This window comes from Mauremys mutica, chromosome 5, assembly GCF_020497125.1.
Source record: "Mauremys mutica isolate MM-2020 ecotype Southern chromosome 5, ASM2049712v1, whole genome shotgun sequence".
Classification (NCBI taxonomy): domain Eukaryota; kingdom Metazoa; phylum Chordata; order Testudines; family Geoemydidae; genus Mauremys; species Mauremys mutica.
This window is the reverse complement of record NC_059076.1, coordinates 42,190,961-42,209,168: the sequence shown is the minus strand read 5'-3', so window position 1 is coordinate 42,209,168 and position 18,208 is coordinate 42,190,961.

Here is an 18,208-nt window from a genome sequence, read left to right as displayed (position 1 = left end):
TTGTTTGTTTCCTCGGGATAAGAGTATTTCTGAATTAATGATCTGACTTTTTTTATGCTGTTCTAAAGGCTTTTCTCTTCTGTGTGATGGTGAACCTAGAAATGTTAAGTAGAAATATATTTTGAAATAATCCATACCACTGCTGACCTTTCTCCAAATTTGAATGTAAGGTGGGAGGAGGGAGAGTGCCCTATATATTAAACAGGTCTGAGCAAATTATTTCAGACACAACCTTTACTAAGAACATAAATGTCAGAACTCAGAACATTAAAAATTTGCCCCACTTTGAATTTAACTGAGACTTGGGCCCTGACCCCATGACCACTGAAGTCACTGGAATGACTTGGCCCTAAATGCAGAAGTACCCAAATTCTAAGAGACAAAAACATGCATGCAGTGTTTTATATCCTACTTAGCTGAAACAAGGAAATTCTACTGAGAGCCTGATTTTGAAATACTTCTGAACCAAAGAGATATAAACGAAACTATTAGAAAAGGGAAGCTTACTGAGAAATTATCTTAACCTTTTGAGGTTTTTTGCCCATCACTAATGAAAGAAATTGACTGATGTATATGCCCCATAATCTGTACACAAAGATATTCAGCAGCTAGTCCCTTGTGGATTTTTCACATTGGATTGTGTATTAATTTGCTTTATGCAGCTTCTAGTTTCTTATCACTCCTTTGCAGTCAGCATGTATACACCGAAAGTAATCAAGGCTGTGCTTAAAAAGCACTGCCTTCCTAATTGTCCATTATACTAAAAAAACCACAAAAAAACAAATAACAAATTGTTATTATGACTGGGTTACCTCTCTGCCACATGCATATATTCGCAGTAGTATGCATCTCACTTGCACTTTTGTTTGCCAAGCTCTGGGTGTTGTGAAATGCTGCTGATAGAATAATAAAAATAAATATTCCTGTGTTATATGCCTGATGAGGCAGAAGGAAAAAAAGTTATTTTTATGCATATCCACTAAATCTTGAAGCAGAAGCTCAAAGGAAACAATACGAAATCTATTGATTTTTCTTTAATGTCATGCTATGTTCTATTAACTGCCAAGATCAGAAATGGAAGCCATCTATTGGCATTGAGCAGACTAAAATAAATCCCTTACAATGCTTCAAGAGGATTTGCTTGCAGAGTGAACATATGGTTATAGGTTTGATGTGTTGACTTGTATGTCTATATTATTCTTCCAACAGATTATTCCTGTTTCAGCAGTAACAACAATTAATCAAAGGTATGACAGACACAGGGTTTGAAAATAATGTGAGTTATCACCAGGCAGATGGTTCACAACAGTAACTAAACTTAGTAAGGTACTTCTTTCAGAAATAGCCATTTTAGCAGATGTTTCCAAAGAAGTGAGGGAGGGAAAAACAGAATTTACTGTTGAAAAGTGTGACCAATATGAACTGCTTAGTGACTGTAAGAATGTTATATACTGAACAAAAGTCTTTATACATTAATGAAGCTAAACTGTGAAGGTCTTACCTGGCTTTTGCATAACAACCACAAGAATGACAGAAATTTAGACTGCAAACCTGAATTGTAGGAATGATGGGCTAATGTTCCAATATTCTGAAGTGCTAATTGATATGTAGGCTTTCTTATGCTAGCAAAGGAAGATACTGCTTCTTCTAAGTGTTTAGCTACCAGTGGCTCAGAAGCAAATTTTGTTATGATACTTTCCATTGTCTAGATAAAAAAAAAGTTCAAAGTTATTTCCATCTCTGTGTAATTTAATTTATATTGAGGCTAAAACATAATTCTCTTTATAGCAGGGCCATAGTCTGTTTTCTCAGCCTGCAAGATGAGGCATAGTAAGAACGACCCATTCTTTCCACAGAAAAGAGATGTGGATAGGATTGGTACATGTGAAAGTCTCTTTAGTCACAGAAACTCTTCTCTTATCTGTGATCTTCTAGCTTGTCCTGTGCTTCAAGCTCACTACAAACAAAGCACCTATGGACGGGGCTTCACTGGGCTGTTGACTCTGAACCCTATTATGGCTAAAACATACACATATAAATCTACCTTCATTACCTGTTCTTCTGATAGAATATAGTAAATACCATCCCAAAATGTCACAGACCACCTATTAATAGGCTTTGTTGTAATCAGAGAAAGGCAGAGAAAATCATATCATAATACAAATTTAAAAGTCTGACATTGTAGCTAGCCTAAAACTGGGTATCAGACAGATAGCGATTATAGTGAATTCAGCCAATTCAGTCTAATTTTTGGGCCATATGTCATCAGAAGCTTTCACGAACCTTTTACCTGTGCCCTACTCCATCAACTCCTTTGATGTGGCCAGCGGTCAATTTGCTTATTACCCACTGGGGCATGAAATTATTTGTAACCTTTTCATAGAAAGATTGGTTATGTGTTAGACCTCCCTTCTCTGGCTCTAAATCCCTTGTACGTTCCACTTTTATTCTCTATTGCATGGACCTATTCAGGGCTATGTGATAACATCAAGTGGGACATGTACAGTTCTCTGACATTCCCACACAATGACTTCTCCCTTGCTGCTGAAGCCCATGAACATGTAAATCTTCCTTATCCTAGCCTGACAGGTGAATCTTTCAAACCAGGTTAACATTCTTTTTTCCCCACCTTTCCTAGATGAGGACATTTTTGAATGCTAATTAGGCTTTAATTGTATTGGCTTTAAGTGTTAACCCTGAAGCAATTTATTTGTAGTTGTAATTTGAAAAAAAAACCAACATAATTCTTAGTGCCAAATTTATCAATAAGTCCAATCAATATCAAATATGATTAGTCAGTGACTGGTACCCTATCCATCATACATGCATTATTCTGTGGAATTTACAGTAACACAGTGACAGAGTGCTAAGGCCTCACAGGTGGGTCAGCACTCTGAGAACTGTAGCATCAATTAGAGTATGTCTACACTACCCGCTGGATCGGCGATCAATCCAGCGGGGGTTGATATATCGCATCTAGTCTAGATGTGATAAATTGATCCCTGAGCGTTCTCCTGTCAACTCCTATACTCCACCACCGTGAGAGGCGCAGGCGGAGTTGACGGCGGAGTGGGAGCAGTCAACTCACCACGGTGAAGACACCACAGTAAGTCGATCTAAGTATGTCGACTTCAGCTACGTTATTCATGTAGCTGAAGTTGTGTAACTTAGATTGATTCACAGCCCCCACCCCCTAGTGTAGACCAGGCTTTAGTTTCTCCAGTGATGCCTGATTGAGCAATTAGCTAATCAGAAGGAAATGCTGGGGAGGAAAGAACTAACTAGCCCTCAAATGGCTAACCTGATAAAGGCAAGGAAGAAAATGTTAAAAAGGGAGGAGGATAGAGCTAGCTGAGCGAGACTGAAAAAGCTCCCAAGATAGGGCAATTGCTTTTCCTTGTAGAGCCCCGGTAAAGAGGGTCTGAAACACATAGGGGTTAAAAACTGATGTTGAACTGTACTGGAATAAAGGTTTGGAATAAAATACAGGCTGAACACAAAAGTTAAGTGGCTCTGGGCAGTTTCTGGGGTATTAGTGAACTGGGACTGAGCATTACCCCATCACCAATATTATATTAAAAAGGAGGTGAAGACTGTTGATTTATCTTACGTATTTTGTATTAGGGCAACAACTATTGAGTTGAATAGATCCACTCTCAGATTAATTGTAAATAAATGAATATACTCCCATCCCAGATTATTGGCTCATAGCTAGAGGGAAAGCTAAAGGATGAATGAGTCAAATGTTTCCCGATGTTTTTCTTTTGTGTTTGATCTATTGTTCATCACTTTTATATTGGTAACTCAAATACGATAAATTATAGAACAATAAAAATACTGAGTCCTTATGTAGCAATTTACATTGTCAAAATTCTGCACAAATATTGAACAACCATAAAGGATGATGATAACAAAAGGCTGAGATTTTATCTGGCCTAGTTATGGATTATTAGTCCGAATTTTCATGTCATCTGAGCAAATGTTAAAATCACTGACAAACATTTCCTTTTTTTTGAGATGCACTGACATCTTTATTATTTGCAGCAGACCTTTGAAATTCAAGAATGGGAAAACCCATGTGCTACCGGAGTGTGCGGTTTTTGTCCCATGAGATTCCATTGCGGGTTTTTCTGAAATATAAATTGTTGAAAATTGCCATTTCCTTTCTCTAACGTGTGTTCCACAGGAAAATTTTGGCAGGCTGTCAGACTTGAACCTTCTGAAGAGTTGGGTCAATGCTGCAGCTGCCACTGGCACAGCACCATACACACCATACACACAAGCCTGGAATGCCTAGCAGCTGCCAGAGCAGTTGTAGTGGGAGGGGTGGGGGAGAAGGAGAGGCTCATGGCAGGCCTCAGTGTCCCATCATTCCTTGGGTGTCATACTGGGAAAGAAATGGACTAAGTTCACCCCCTGCTAATGATGCCTGATGTTTGGAGATTGTTACCTAATAATTAAATTTGTTTTTCCTGCCCCCCCCCAAAATAAAGAAAACAAATCTCCCCCCCATAGAAAGTTACAATAGAAAAAACAACAACAAAAACCTACATAACTTAAATTAAAAGGATGTTCTTTATGTTACAAAGTCCAGAACTCAAAAGTTAGGAAATGCCAGAGTCGAGGTTAACTTTGCAACTTCAGTTTGGCCCCGTTGTGATGCATCATCATTCAAGCTCAGCAGGAAATGGCTTTTTGTCCTGCAAAAACTTTTAAGATTTCATAACATTTCCCATTTCATACTGGGGCAAAACTAAAACCTCTCAATGAAAGACGAGAGAGCGCAAGCCCCCCTCTCCCAACCCCAGCATAGCCTGGTGATTAGGCCTTTGAGTTGGACTGGGGAGAGATTAGGTTGAAGTTCCTACTCTGAATCAGTCAAATGGCACAATAAATACTTTGAGGTGTATTATTTGCCTCTTTCTGCTTCCTTTGGTGCTGCTCTGATCCTTTGCTGGGGCTTCTGTTGGCATGGGGGAGTCCCCAGTGAATGTAGAACTAGTGCAACCAGCTCTTCTACTTCCCACCTGCATCCCCTGGCTCAGAGGGCATGTCAGAGGAGGGGAATGTGACATGCACTGTGCTTCTTGAGTGTTGTATGGACCTTTGGGGACAGTTGCCAGCTGTCTCAGGTTAGAGCAGCCCTAATGCTAACAACAGTCCTTTAATTGGCTCCCTTTTTAAAATCTGATGTGGACCAATTGGAATACAGTCTACTCCTCAAAGAAAGAATTTGGATAGTCCAATCAGTGTACAAATTTTTACTTCAGGTGTCAACTTGTCATAAACCAGAATGCCTCTTTTGTGGTTAAACCAAATGTTAAAGCATTTGTAGTTAAACTTGTAGCTTTCAACTCATTAAAACAAGTTTCTTTCTGTAGCCTACGAGACTGTCAAGTTCATGTAAAGCCCTAATGCACCTGGAGAGAAAGACAGGTGTAGTGCAGAGAGGAAGGATGCTTTAGTGATTAGGGTGTTAACTTGGGACTTGGTCAATCCAAGTGTGTGACTTTGGGCAAATCACTTAGTTTTAGATCCACAAATATATTTAGGCTCCCAATTGCCAATGACAGTTGGGATTCTAAATACCTTTGTGGATCTGGGCCTTAGTCTCTCTGTGCATGTGTAAAACAGGAGTAATGGCCCTGGAGTGTTCTGAGGATAAATACATACATACAAGATTGTGAGGAGCTCACAGCAGTAGAGCTAGGAAAGTACCTTCGATAGTATCTTAAAAACACCAAGCCTCTAATTATTCCAGTCCTGCCTGCTTTCTTTCGCCTATCTAGTATTGTTAATCCCAAATGACCATAAAAGCATGATTCAGATCTCCAGAATCTGTGAGATTGCCATAAAAATCATTACATTAAACAAAACAAAAATTGGAGTTCTTTTAATTTTTCTGGGTGGCTTTTTTTTTTTTTGAGCCTCTGGAGTACCAGAGTCACATTTTCAAGTTTTTCTTCATAACCACGATGAGAGAGATTTTACCTTTTATCTTCACTAAAATCTGAGATTGTCACATAATCATTTCCCCCCTCTTCCCTGCAAAAACTGGGGTTTTAAGAAACACACCAAATATTGCAAACCTCACAATAAAATGAGTGTTGACAACACTGACTATAATTTCACTTCATATAAATACAATTTCCTGGGAAAGAAAAGCTATGCTGAACTAGTATAATGTATTCAAGTCTCAGCACTCTTTGCCATTTATTGATTCATTTCTAAGTAGCCAGGGTTAAACCTGCTATTGAAATACAAGTGCCAATTATACATTTAAGTTAGTATACTTAGTTACAATTTTTTTATAACTCATCTGGAAATTATTTAAATTAGACTTAAGTCATCTCTTGGGTAAAAAAAAATAATTAAATAATTAAAAGCTCATTTTACAAGTGAAATGTGTTTGTAGACAATTTTTGTAGCTCAGCTTGATAGGTTTGACCAGCAGGTCTCTTGAGATAGATAGAAACTTCAGCTGAGGGTATTTTTATTTCAAGGCTTTATTACTGAGTATTGTTCTGATATTACTGGGGTCTTCCCTTAGAGACAAAACAAAGTGCTAATCTGTGATGTCTCTTCTCAGTGGCCAGCTGTCAGATCCATTAGCCCTTCTGTCCAGCTGTGTTTGGCTTGTGGGAAGCAATTCGTTGAAGGCACCATGCTGTTTAAACTGAGTTTTATTGGACAGTCCTTTTGATTCACTTTTTTTAAAAGCTGATGTGAATACAATCCATGCTTCAAACAAAGAATGCAGATCCTCCAACCAGTGAACAAGTTTTGTTTCAGATTTCACCTTTTCATAAAGCACTGTGTCTCTTTTGAGGTTTTATATTTATAACTGTACATTGCTACCGTGGGTTTTGCTCCTAGATGCCAGGATTCATAAATCTTCACATGTAAATGCCTTGGAATGTCCCAATTTTTGCTTGGGGGATTTCAACCTTGTAAGCTACCAATCAACCTCTTCTCTGGGATTTCCTTTTTTTTCACCTTCAGTTCTTTGGTCAGTAAAGCTTGTGCCAGGCCCTTCTTTTCAGTGTGCTGGAACATCATTGACTGACATATCACAACTCTGTTCTGTTTTTTTTTTTTTGGTTTGATTTTTTTCTGATAATGAGGTGTCTTTGCAAACCCCATCTTTATATTTTCTTGTTTTCATCAAATTGTTCTACTTTCTTTACTTTCATAGACTTGTTTAGCAAAACCCATAAACTGCAATACAAGTGACTTGAATAATTTGTTTTTCAAAGTCTTAGCTTTGTTTAACACCGTTAGTATGAAACAGCAGTATAGAATCTTTTATATCACTACCTGTTGATTTTCTTATTTATGTGCTGTAATCGCTTATGTGTACTTCTAATCTAGCAGCCAACCGGTCTGTGTGACCATTTACTTCATTATGACACATTTTTGTTTGGGTTTACATTGAAGACTGACACTTTCCTTTGGCTGTTCAGCATATTAACATAGGTCCTGATCCTGCAGTTTACTGTGTGAGGCACTTGTATTAGATTAAGCCCTTCATTCCTCTTCCCCTCCCCCCCATAGGCATAACTTCAATACCTTTATTTGTTATTTTTAAGTATGTTCATTAGTCAACCTTTTTTAAATTAAAATATAAGAATGTTATCACAACACATAGTGGTTATAGGCTCCTAGTAACAGAACTTACTCTTACAATGGCTCTTGTCACTTCAAAGAGCCTGCATCTGGATTGTTTTAAATAACCTTAATACACTCTCAGTTCTGGAATTTTTAATCACTTTCTTTGTATAAATCTGATGTAGTTATGAGATGTATTAAAAAAAATTAAAGATGCCAGAGCTTGGGATCATGTAGTGTTATACATTTGAACAAGTGAATATACTTCTGAGGGCCTGTATAACCAGTACTGATATAAATATCATTATTTACTATTAGTAGCACTTTTGTATGAATGTCTGCATCACATATTGAAGCCTCTGGATTACAGTAGACTTTGAATCACCCCACATCATCTTTACCTTAACCCTAAACTGCATCTGCCTGCTATGCACAAGGACATCTTTGGAACTGTAGGATCTCTAAATCCTGCTTCCCTTACCTATGGGCAGCAGAGCTGAATGTGAACCTCTGAAGTCTAAATCCATCTACACACTAGTGGTAGGGCCCAGTTTACTATTAAAAATGTAATTGGCTACTTGGATTTAAGCTTAAATCCAAACAAAACTGGCTGGAGATCATCCTGGTCACTGGATATCATTGGACTTCTAAGTTCAGAATGTGATACAGGATCTGTCCAAGGTTGGGACTCAGTTTTATTTTTGTAGTAATTGGGATAAGGGATGAGCAAAGACCAGCCTTTCCCATGCAGTACATCTTGGTAGAGTATACAGCTGTGTTTGGATCTACTCAGCCATGTTTGCATCATTTGCTGAGGGAGACATTTCTCTCCCCTCCCCAGCCCCCGCTTAGAATGTTGAATAGAAAGGAATATGATGAGGGCAGCTATTAGGAATGAAAAATTGTATGGGGATCATCATTTTAAAATTGAGCTTTTTGATTATCCCTCATTTGTTTTTATACTCGTTAGTTTTCTAATCCACAGAGAAAATTGTTCTATTCACATCTTTTATTTATTCATATCAACCTGTGTGTGTTTAAAACGCTTATTTTCTTAACTCAAGTGTAGTAAAGTACTGATTAGATATACACTATAGAACCCTAGTGATTATTTTAGCTTTCTGATGCTAATTTAATGCAGCATAATTCAAATTGTGTCAAATTAGTGTCAAACTGTTAGATATTATTCAGAACAGTTGTCTGACAAGTTTGACTATGCTTATTCATCAGTAGTTAACTACCACTACTTCCTTTATTTGTAAGATAAAAATTAGCATGAAGCCACGTTGTTATAGACTATATTTTTCAGGGTGAATAAGGCATGCTGGTTTCTGTCACTTACTGATCGTGCTGTACCTTAGTTGTCAAACTCCAAGACTGAGTATAACAGAAACTTTAGAACTTGAGAGAACTCTTCATTAACAAGGTTTAGAGATAACAAACTGCCATCTCCTGTCCTCATCTGACATTTCAAACAGCCCTTTAATTTTCAGTGGAAAGAGAAAGCTTTAGTTAATTTATATAGTGACTTTCCTATGTGATAAATGGCTGTAAACTGCTACAACACAATGATATACAGATCATTTCCTTCTACAGTTCATGGAACAAACATGTCCATATCTTGTTCATATCACGTGTCAGAAATATGACCTGAGTACTACAATAATATAAACCCTGTGGAACCCATTTTTCAAATGTTCTTTAGCAACCCATATAGCAATAAGGAGCCATGACTCTTCTCAGGACTTGTTCAAACATGATTTGCATACCTCTACACGGTTCATGTGGTCTATTTTGTAGCAAGAATTAAAAAATGGCCACATGTTGTAATATATCTGTGAAATGTGGCCTTTTCCTTCATCCAACTGAAAATTGAAAATACTTGAGCTTTTGAGAGAAAAAACAAGAAATATTTGAAGATCCTTTTGGTTGAAAATCAATTTGCATTAAAAACACTGAAAATGTCATATTCTGACAAACGCAAAGTACTCCTCTTGGGAAGGAACAATCAATTGCACACATACAAAATGGGAAATGACTGCCTAGGAAGGAGTACTGCAGAAAGGGATCTGGAATGTCATAAAGGATCGCAAGCTAAATATGAGTGAATACTATAATAATGTTGCAAAAAAAGCAAACATAATTCTGAGATGTATTAGCAGGAGTGTTGTAAGCAAGATACAAGAAGTAATTCTTCCAATCTACTCCACTCTGATTAGACCTCAACTGGAGTATTGTGTCCAGTTGTGGGTGCAACCTTTCAGGAAAGACATGAGCAAATTGGAGAAAGTTCAGAGAAGAACTGTCAGGAGTCTACCCTCACTTGAAACTGGGCGGTTTCAAAGTGAGGACCCGCATGTCTTCCCCCCACCCCAAAATCCTAGGGTAGGTCTCCCCTTCGGCTGCCACCACCCGGTCAATTCCGTGGGCCGGGACACCCCTGTTTCCCCCCTTGGGAACACAGATCAATTCACAGAGGAGGAACCTCCCCCCTCCTCCCTCTCTCCAGCCTGCTCTGGAGACAGAGGTGCCTGGATTCAAACGCCTTGAATCTCTACACACAGGGAAGCAGCCCACTTCCCCCTCCCCTTCCCCTGAATTTCCCCAAGGGAAGGAATTAACCAAGTCCAAAGAAAAGAAAAGAATTTATTAAGAGAACAAAAGAAAATATAGAATCTCTATGAATCCAAGCTGGACACTCATAGGGTATAACCTTATCAATCTCTGGAGAGAATCCCCTCTCCCCCTTTTCTCAGTAAAAGCAATATCAGCAAACAGGAATAAAGCATTTCCTTTAGCAAACACACAATTACAAATGTAGAAATCAAATCATAAGACTAATTCGCCTTTCTAATTAATACTCACTATTAATTAGTAGAAACTACTCCAGGAGAACTCGGAGGCATGACTGTCCTCTGTTAGATCCAAAAACAGTTCTCACCCAGACGAAGGCTTCCCTCCACAGAGATTTGAAAAAATCTTATCTCTGATTGGTCCTCTGGTCAGGTGGTCACCAGGTACTACATGTTAACCCTTTCCAGGGAAAAGAGACCTTAACCCTGATCTGTTTATTTATGACACGCCCCCCAAATCGCAGACAGTGGGGGAACCACACTGGCGGTGATTTCCTTCTAGAACTTTAAAATAAACAGATTAACAAAACACATGCACTATTACATATACTACTAAGTATGTAACAACAAGATATTTGACATTGAAGAACACTTTGTATGCATTTGAGCGGACATACTTGGCATTGTCCTTGCCCATCCCCTCCCAGTGGAAGGAATGTTTTTAACCTGTTTTTGCTTTGTTGACCCCAGAATGGCCACTGGGATGTCAGGGCCCAAGCTTAAGAGCTTGTCCCAGTACTTAGTTGGAACTACCAACTGTCTTTGAGGATGCTGGCCTTCCTGGTGTCCACCAGAAAGAATGTCCTTATATAAAAGTCCTTGTTTTACAACAAACTGGAATTGGGTAGAAGAGCTGAGAGGCGGTGGGTTGCTTCGTGCCGCCGCCCAAAGCTTTTTTAAGGCTGTCATCGGCTTCCTGCTTAGTCTGGAACTGTTCCCTTGAGGCGGGAGACACCAGTTCCTCTGGGAGCGATGTAGGTGATGAGGTTGTTTTTATTGACTGTGGACCGCTTTCCGCTGGTGCACAAGGTGATATTTCAGGCTCTGGCTGAGCCTCTTGGGTAGAGTTGTCTGCTGCTTATGCCAGTTTAGGCCCGTTGGCGCCCCCTGGCGGTGGAGTTGCAAGCGCTGGCGTCAGTGCTGGCGCTGGTTCTGCCGCTGGTTGCTTTTCCAGTTCCGGTCCTGGGACTGGATGTACTATGGCTGCTGTAGTTGTTGGCATGGGATCCGGTTCCACCACCTCTGTCTGGGTTTCTGGTAACACAGACAGGGTCCTGGTGGATGGCTCAGGAACAGGGATGGGAGTGCCTGCTTGTTTGGCCTGGCCGCGGGTGACCACTCCCCCCCTCTTGGCCAGCTGCACATGGTTGGCCAAGTCTTCCCCCAGTAGCATGGGGATGGAATAATTGTAATAGACAGCAAAAGTCCTTTTTCCTGACCAGTCCTTGTACTGGTCTTCAGGGATGCTGTACCCATGGCAGGTCCTTTTAACCTTTTTGAAGAAGGCCTTAGTGTCCTCACCTGCCATGTAGGTGGGAAATTTCTTGGGATGGGGAACAGTGCCTTCTGGTGCTGGCCACACCCCTCTGCAGTCAGTGAATTTTATGTGTGGCTTGCTGGTGTTGCTTTTTGGTGCTGGCCACACCCCTCTGCAGTCAGTGAATTTTATGTGTGGCTTGCTGGTGTTGCTTTTTGGTGCTGGCCACACCCCTTTGCAGTCAGGGAATTGGTTTCCCCAATTCCTAACCCTCTCTATTCCCGAGAGACTGAATAGAAAAGAAACAAAACCTTTTCATTTGCAAATGTGTAGTTGCTGTTTGCTGATATACTGAGAAGACCAAAAAAAACTGGTTTGTCCTGTTTCTAGCACTTGCTAAGTACCTCACAGTGGGGGTTCTTTCTAACAAGCCTCCTAGAAAAACTTGCACCTCTTTCCTAGCTGTTTCTAAGCAGACAGAAAGAAAAAAAGGAGAAAAAAGAAAAGAAGAAGGAAAAAAATCCTTTTCTAACACAACCTGTTAGAAACCTTATGCCTCAGCTAAACCCAGCTGAAAATCTGTTTCCAAAAAAAACAATGTTCCTAATAAGCCCAGCTGAGCGGCTGGTGCTACTTAGTACCTGCAGAAAAGTGTAGTAAATCCTCTCAGAGATTTGTATTCCCTGGCTTCAGAGGATTTCAAAAGACACAGGAAAAAAAATCTGGCTGGAGGGTTTCTGTCTCCCCCCCCCAAACCTGTTTTCCCTGTTGGATGGGAATGTACTTTGTCGAGCACTTCCCCCCACCTTAGGAATCCTGAGTGATACCTGATATCACAAAGGAAGGACACACCTCTAGGGAAGAGTTTTTCCTCAGCATAGCCAGCAGAGAAAAAAAAAACTTCTAACCCTGAAAACTGCTTCAAGAAAGAAAATCTGTTTCCCAACAAAGCCTGCTGGAAACTAAATTGCCTCCAGCCAACCTGGCTGAAACTGTAAACTGCCTCTGCTCTGAGTTGCTGTACTCAGCAGCCCAGCTGAAAGGCTGCTGCTAACAATACCCCTGAGAAAAATCTGGTCTATTCCTCAGGGATTTGTGTTGTCCTGTCTTCTGATCCTTTCAAAAGACACAGGGAGAAAAAAAAAAAAAAACCTGGCTGGAGGGTTTGTCTCTCCAACCCCCAAACCTGCTTTTCCTGTTGGATGGGAATGTACTTTGGCGAGCACTTCCCCCCACCTCAGGAATCCTGAGTGGTACCTGGTATCACAATGGACGCAAGTACTGTAACAGAAAGCCCTGCAAAAAACTGAAAATACTTGTAACCCTGAAACTGCCTCAGAGTGCCTCTGGTAGAAAAGCCTTGCCTCTCTCTCTGGGTCCGAAACACCACTGCCACCATGTCAGGAGTCTACCCTCACTTGAAACTGGGCGGTTTCAAAGTGAGGACCCGCATGTCTTCCCCCCACCCCAAAATCCTAGGGTAGGTCTCCCCTTCGGCTGCCACCACCCGGTCAATTCCGTGGGCCGGGACACCCCTGTTTCCCCCCTTGGGAACACAGATCAATTCACAGAGGAGGAACCTCCCCCCTCCTCCCTCTCTCCAGCCTGCTCTGGAGACAGAGGTGCCTGGATTCAAACGCCTTGAATCTCTACACACAGGGAAGCAGCCCACTTCCCCCTCCCCTTCCCCTGAATTTCCCCAAGGGAAGGAATTAACCAAGTCCAAAGAAAAGAAAAGAATTTATTAAGAGAACAAAAGAAAATATAGAATCTCTATGAATCCAAGCTGGACACTCATAGGGTATAACCTTATCAATCTCTGGAGAGAATCCCCTCTCCCCCTTTTCTCAGTAAAAGCAATATCAGCAAACAGGAATAAAGCATTTCCTTTAGCAAACACACAATTACAAATGTAGAAATCAAATCATAAGACTAATTCGCCTTTCTAATTAATACTCACTATTAATTAGTAGAAACTACTCCAGGAGAACTCGGAGGCATGACTGTCCTCTGTTAGATCCAAAAACAGTTCTCACCCAGACGAAGGCTTCCCTCCACAGAGATTTGAAAAAATCTTATCTCTGATTGGTCCTCTGGTCAGGTGGTCACCAGGTACTACATGTTAACCCTTTCCAGGGAAAAGAGACCTTAACCCTGATCTGTTTATTTATGACAAGAACAACAAATACGATTAAAGATCTAGAAAATGATATATGAAGATAGATTGAAAAAATAATGAAGACAGGACAGTTTTCAAGTAGATAAAAATTGTTAGAAGGAAAAGGAAGGTAATTGTTCTCCTTAACCTCTGAGAATAGGACAAGAAGCAAGGGCGATTTAGGCTGGACATTAGGAAAAACTTTCTGTGAGGGTGGTTAATCACTGGAATAAATTGTCTAGAGAGGTTGTTGAATCTCCATCATTGGACATTTTTAAGAGCAGGCTAGGCAATCACCTGTCAGGGATCATCTAGATAACACTTATTTGTGCTGTGAGTGCAGGGGACTGGACTAGATGACCTCTCAAGATCCTTTCCAGTCCTACAATTCTATAATTCTATGTGGCCCCTCCTTACCTGATTCCTATGCACATAATTGTCTGCTGCTTGGCTCTCTTCCACCCAGCTCTCCCAAATCTTGTTTGTTTCTTCCCTGGATATTTCTCTCCTTCTGGTGGCTGGCAGCTCCAGTTTCACTGGACCCCCAAGGACAGATTTTCTTTCCCTTTTTTTTTTTTTTGGTAGCAGATTATCCTAGGCTGGCGACTCTGTAGAAGCAGTTGGGGATAATAGTATTTTCAACCTCAAGGATTCCAAAATCATGACTCGGGTGCCAAAAACCCATGAAATTGGCCTAAAAATCATGATGTTTTGTCTGTCTATTTGTTTAAATGTTGGTTTCCTTTTTTCTTTTTTTTGCCTTCTGATTTTTGACCAGTTGGGGTTCATACTTTTAAGTTTGTCTCTGCAATGATGAAAGCTAGAGACTTGCTTCATGTTATTATCTTTACAAATGAAAGCTGAGTTTTTTACCCACTTGCTAATCCCACGGATGGGGACTTTGGACAAAAATAATACCAAAGTATCTTGAGATACTCAATACAATTGTGAGAGTTGACTACTCTCTCCTTTAGCATGATCTGTGTTTTAAGAGCCATAATTTGATTCAGAGATAGTAATAATCATCTGTGTAGATATTAACTGATGGAAAACACAAGTGGCTTTAATTCTGATCCTACATAGATTCCAGCTATGTGACAATGAATGGTTTCCAAAGTGCACACACTGCAATAGGAGGAGGTTCTGAAACTGCAAATGTGGGATTTCTTTGTTGTGTTTTTTTAATCTAATGAAGAAAAAATAAACACAGCAGGCAATGTGTAGCAGTATGTTTGTAAAGCACAAGGCATATCTATAGGGAGTGCAACCATGCATGTTTAACAACCGCTCACTCCCAAATTTATTTCAGTCATAAAAATTAAGCTACACCCCACCCCACCCCCAGCATTGCTATTTCCCAAACAATAGAAGGTTAAGGCTACCAAAAAAGGAGGTGTGTGTGAAAATTGGCTATTTTTTCAATGTGGTTACAGAGCTTAGCTTTCTATTTCTACTAAGCATTTAAACCTTGATTGCTTCAGAATACTCTTAACACACGTCTTGTAGCTGAAAACATCTTTTTTTTTTTGCTAGGCCAAATCATATTTACAGTGCATCTGTTTAGTAATGTTCTCATCTAATTAGCATGTTATTGCCTGCTATGTTGATTTTTTCTTCATTAGGTTAAAAAATACAACAAAGAAATCCCACATTTGCAGTTTCAGAACCTCTTCCTACAGCAGTTTGTGCACTTTGGAAACCATTCATTGTCACATTGCTGGAATTTATGTAGGATCAGCATTAAAGCCACTTGTGTTTTCCAGCGGACAATGTCTGCACTGCTGATTATTACTCTCTCTGAATCAAATTATGACTCTTAAAACACAGATCATACTGGAGGAGATAGGGTTTCCCACTGCAAACCTCACCCTATGTGTGAATTGGGCTGATTTTATCCTGAATTATTCTTGAGATCTCTTGATTATACTATAGATTAGTTATGGACAATTCTCAAAATTTTTTGAAGATTCAGCCTAGTTCAGATGAACCTTCCAAATTTTGGATGCTTTCTAGACCTAGAACACTATGAGGGCTACAAAAATTTTTTTTTAAAAAAATCAATTTTATACCATTGCACCATGACAGGCTCACTTCAGGGAGCAGCCAGGTGACTTAACATCCCCATTCATACTCTCCCAGTCTGCAGATCTTCTTCAGGAGACATGCCCATCAATTCCCAGCTTGGTGGGAAGACACAAGAGGAGTTCTACACCCTCTGGAATTTCGGAAGCATGATGCATAGTATGTCTCAGTTTCTATGGCTGCTGCAGTGTGCTAAATTTGTATAGAGTGACTGCAAGAGCTGAATAACTTTTGTATAGCTGCAGGAATAGCAGAAGGGTGGCTGGGTCATGTTGTGGAGAACAGTTATCAGAAAAGGTATTGGCCAACATCTCCTGCAAGAGGACCTGTTTGTAGGATCTCATCAGATGTCTGCTAAATTGCTTGCAGGTAGAGGGAAGAGTGTCACATGACACGTGCTTAAAAGAAATTGCCTATGAGTGATGGGTGGAGCTTAGAAGAGACTATCTTAGACTGAACAAACTTTCAGTTCTGGCTTGCTTAGGGAGGTGGGCACTACCTGAGAACAAGTTCTTATTTTATTGAAAGGTTAAACAAAACTTTTATCCATTTATATTAGGGTACTTCTCAACCTACCATGTCCTGAATGTGGGGAAAAGTGTTTGGCCGAAGACACGAGACATTTTTAGATAGGTGATTTCAAGGGATATAAAATTAATTTTTAAAATAATCTGCCTTTCATGATTAAACTGCTGCTGTAAACAATAATAATAAAAGGAAGACAATACTTAATCCTTTTGAAACAAAGGTAAACTGGGGCCCAAATATGAATAATAGGAGAACATACTCTGATTATTGCTTTGGTAAGTGAATTTTAAAATCTCCAAGAGATTTGACAACAGAAATGTTGAAAACCAAGACCCAAAAGTACTGGGGGAGGGACGTGCGGAAAGCAGGGGTATTTAAGGTAAGGTAAATGTTTCCCCTTAAATTTTTCCATAATAAAAATCAGCGTAACAAAACTAGGTAGGTGCTATCTTGTTTTCCTTTGAGAATCACCAAATTGCGCTTTATCTGCTTATGTATTTATATCAGTCATATCATGGTATTTGTGAGGTGACCTGCATTGGCACTCTGGTAGCCTGCCAGACAGAAGGATGTTGTACAGTATACTAGAGTTCCCAGCAGCAGTAAATGTTTAAACAGATTTTTATTAAAATTACAGATGGGGCTATTGGCTGCTGGAAGCTGTTGAAATATACCTACATCCTGAATGGGTCATGAGCTAAAAGGATGTCATGAAACATCCTGCTAGCACATGAGTTGACCGTCTTCAGAAGCATAGTAGGATTGGAATGTGGGTAATGAAAAGCCAGTAGATAATACTTTTTGCTGTCTGTCTGTATAGTACCTTGTGATATGTTTACCTCTGAGAGAAGAAAGTGTGGTGTTATCAAACACTTCCACTGGGATAGTGCCTGGAGGCTAGGCAGGTTGAGCCCCATTCTGATGGACACAGTACAAAGTTATAGAAAATACTGCAACATTTTGTTCTGAATTTATTTTTAGTGAACGTGTTGGTTACTCTTAGGTCAGGGGTAACAAAACTTTTTTTTCTTGAGCATATAAATTTAGAAAACAAAAGAGAGCTCCTCAAAAATAAAATGAAACAAAGTAAATCTATAACTAGAAATAGCTTAATAGACCTATTTGTGTCTTATGCATTACTTCATCAATTACCCAGAATAAAAATATAAAACATTGATTTACTTTATACCTTAACGTTATATTATCTACCCTTTTATGTCTCTCCTGTTGGGAACAAAAGTTTTTATTTTATTTTTGGTAAATTAAATCTATGTTCTGGCTAAGATGACTCTGATTTTTATTCTCTTGTGGAATCTAAATGTTCCAAACTAATATACAGGGAGAGAACCAAGTGAGTTACTCTCCTCCCTGTCATTTTTTGAGGTTACGAAGATTGCTTACTTTTCCCCACTAATGGCGACAAGCTTTTGGAGCACGGAATAAGTCTCTGTTCTCTGTAATGTTTTATGCACAGTTATAGTACTATTTAAAAAGATAGACCCACTTTTGTTGTACTACCTACTGTGAATCTAATTAACTTGTAAACTCAGTCTGTTTTTCTGTCTGTGTTTTAGATGTGAACTTATTGGTAGTAAAATATGTGATTTTGTTGCAGACTGTAGGATCATAGCATCCTCACTAAGGATAAAAAGATTGTTTTCCAAATGTCTGTGTTAATAGTTCATGAAATGTATTCAATTTGAAAGAACTGCAAATATTTTC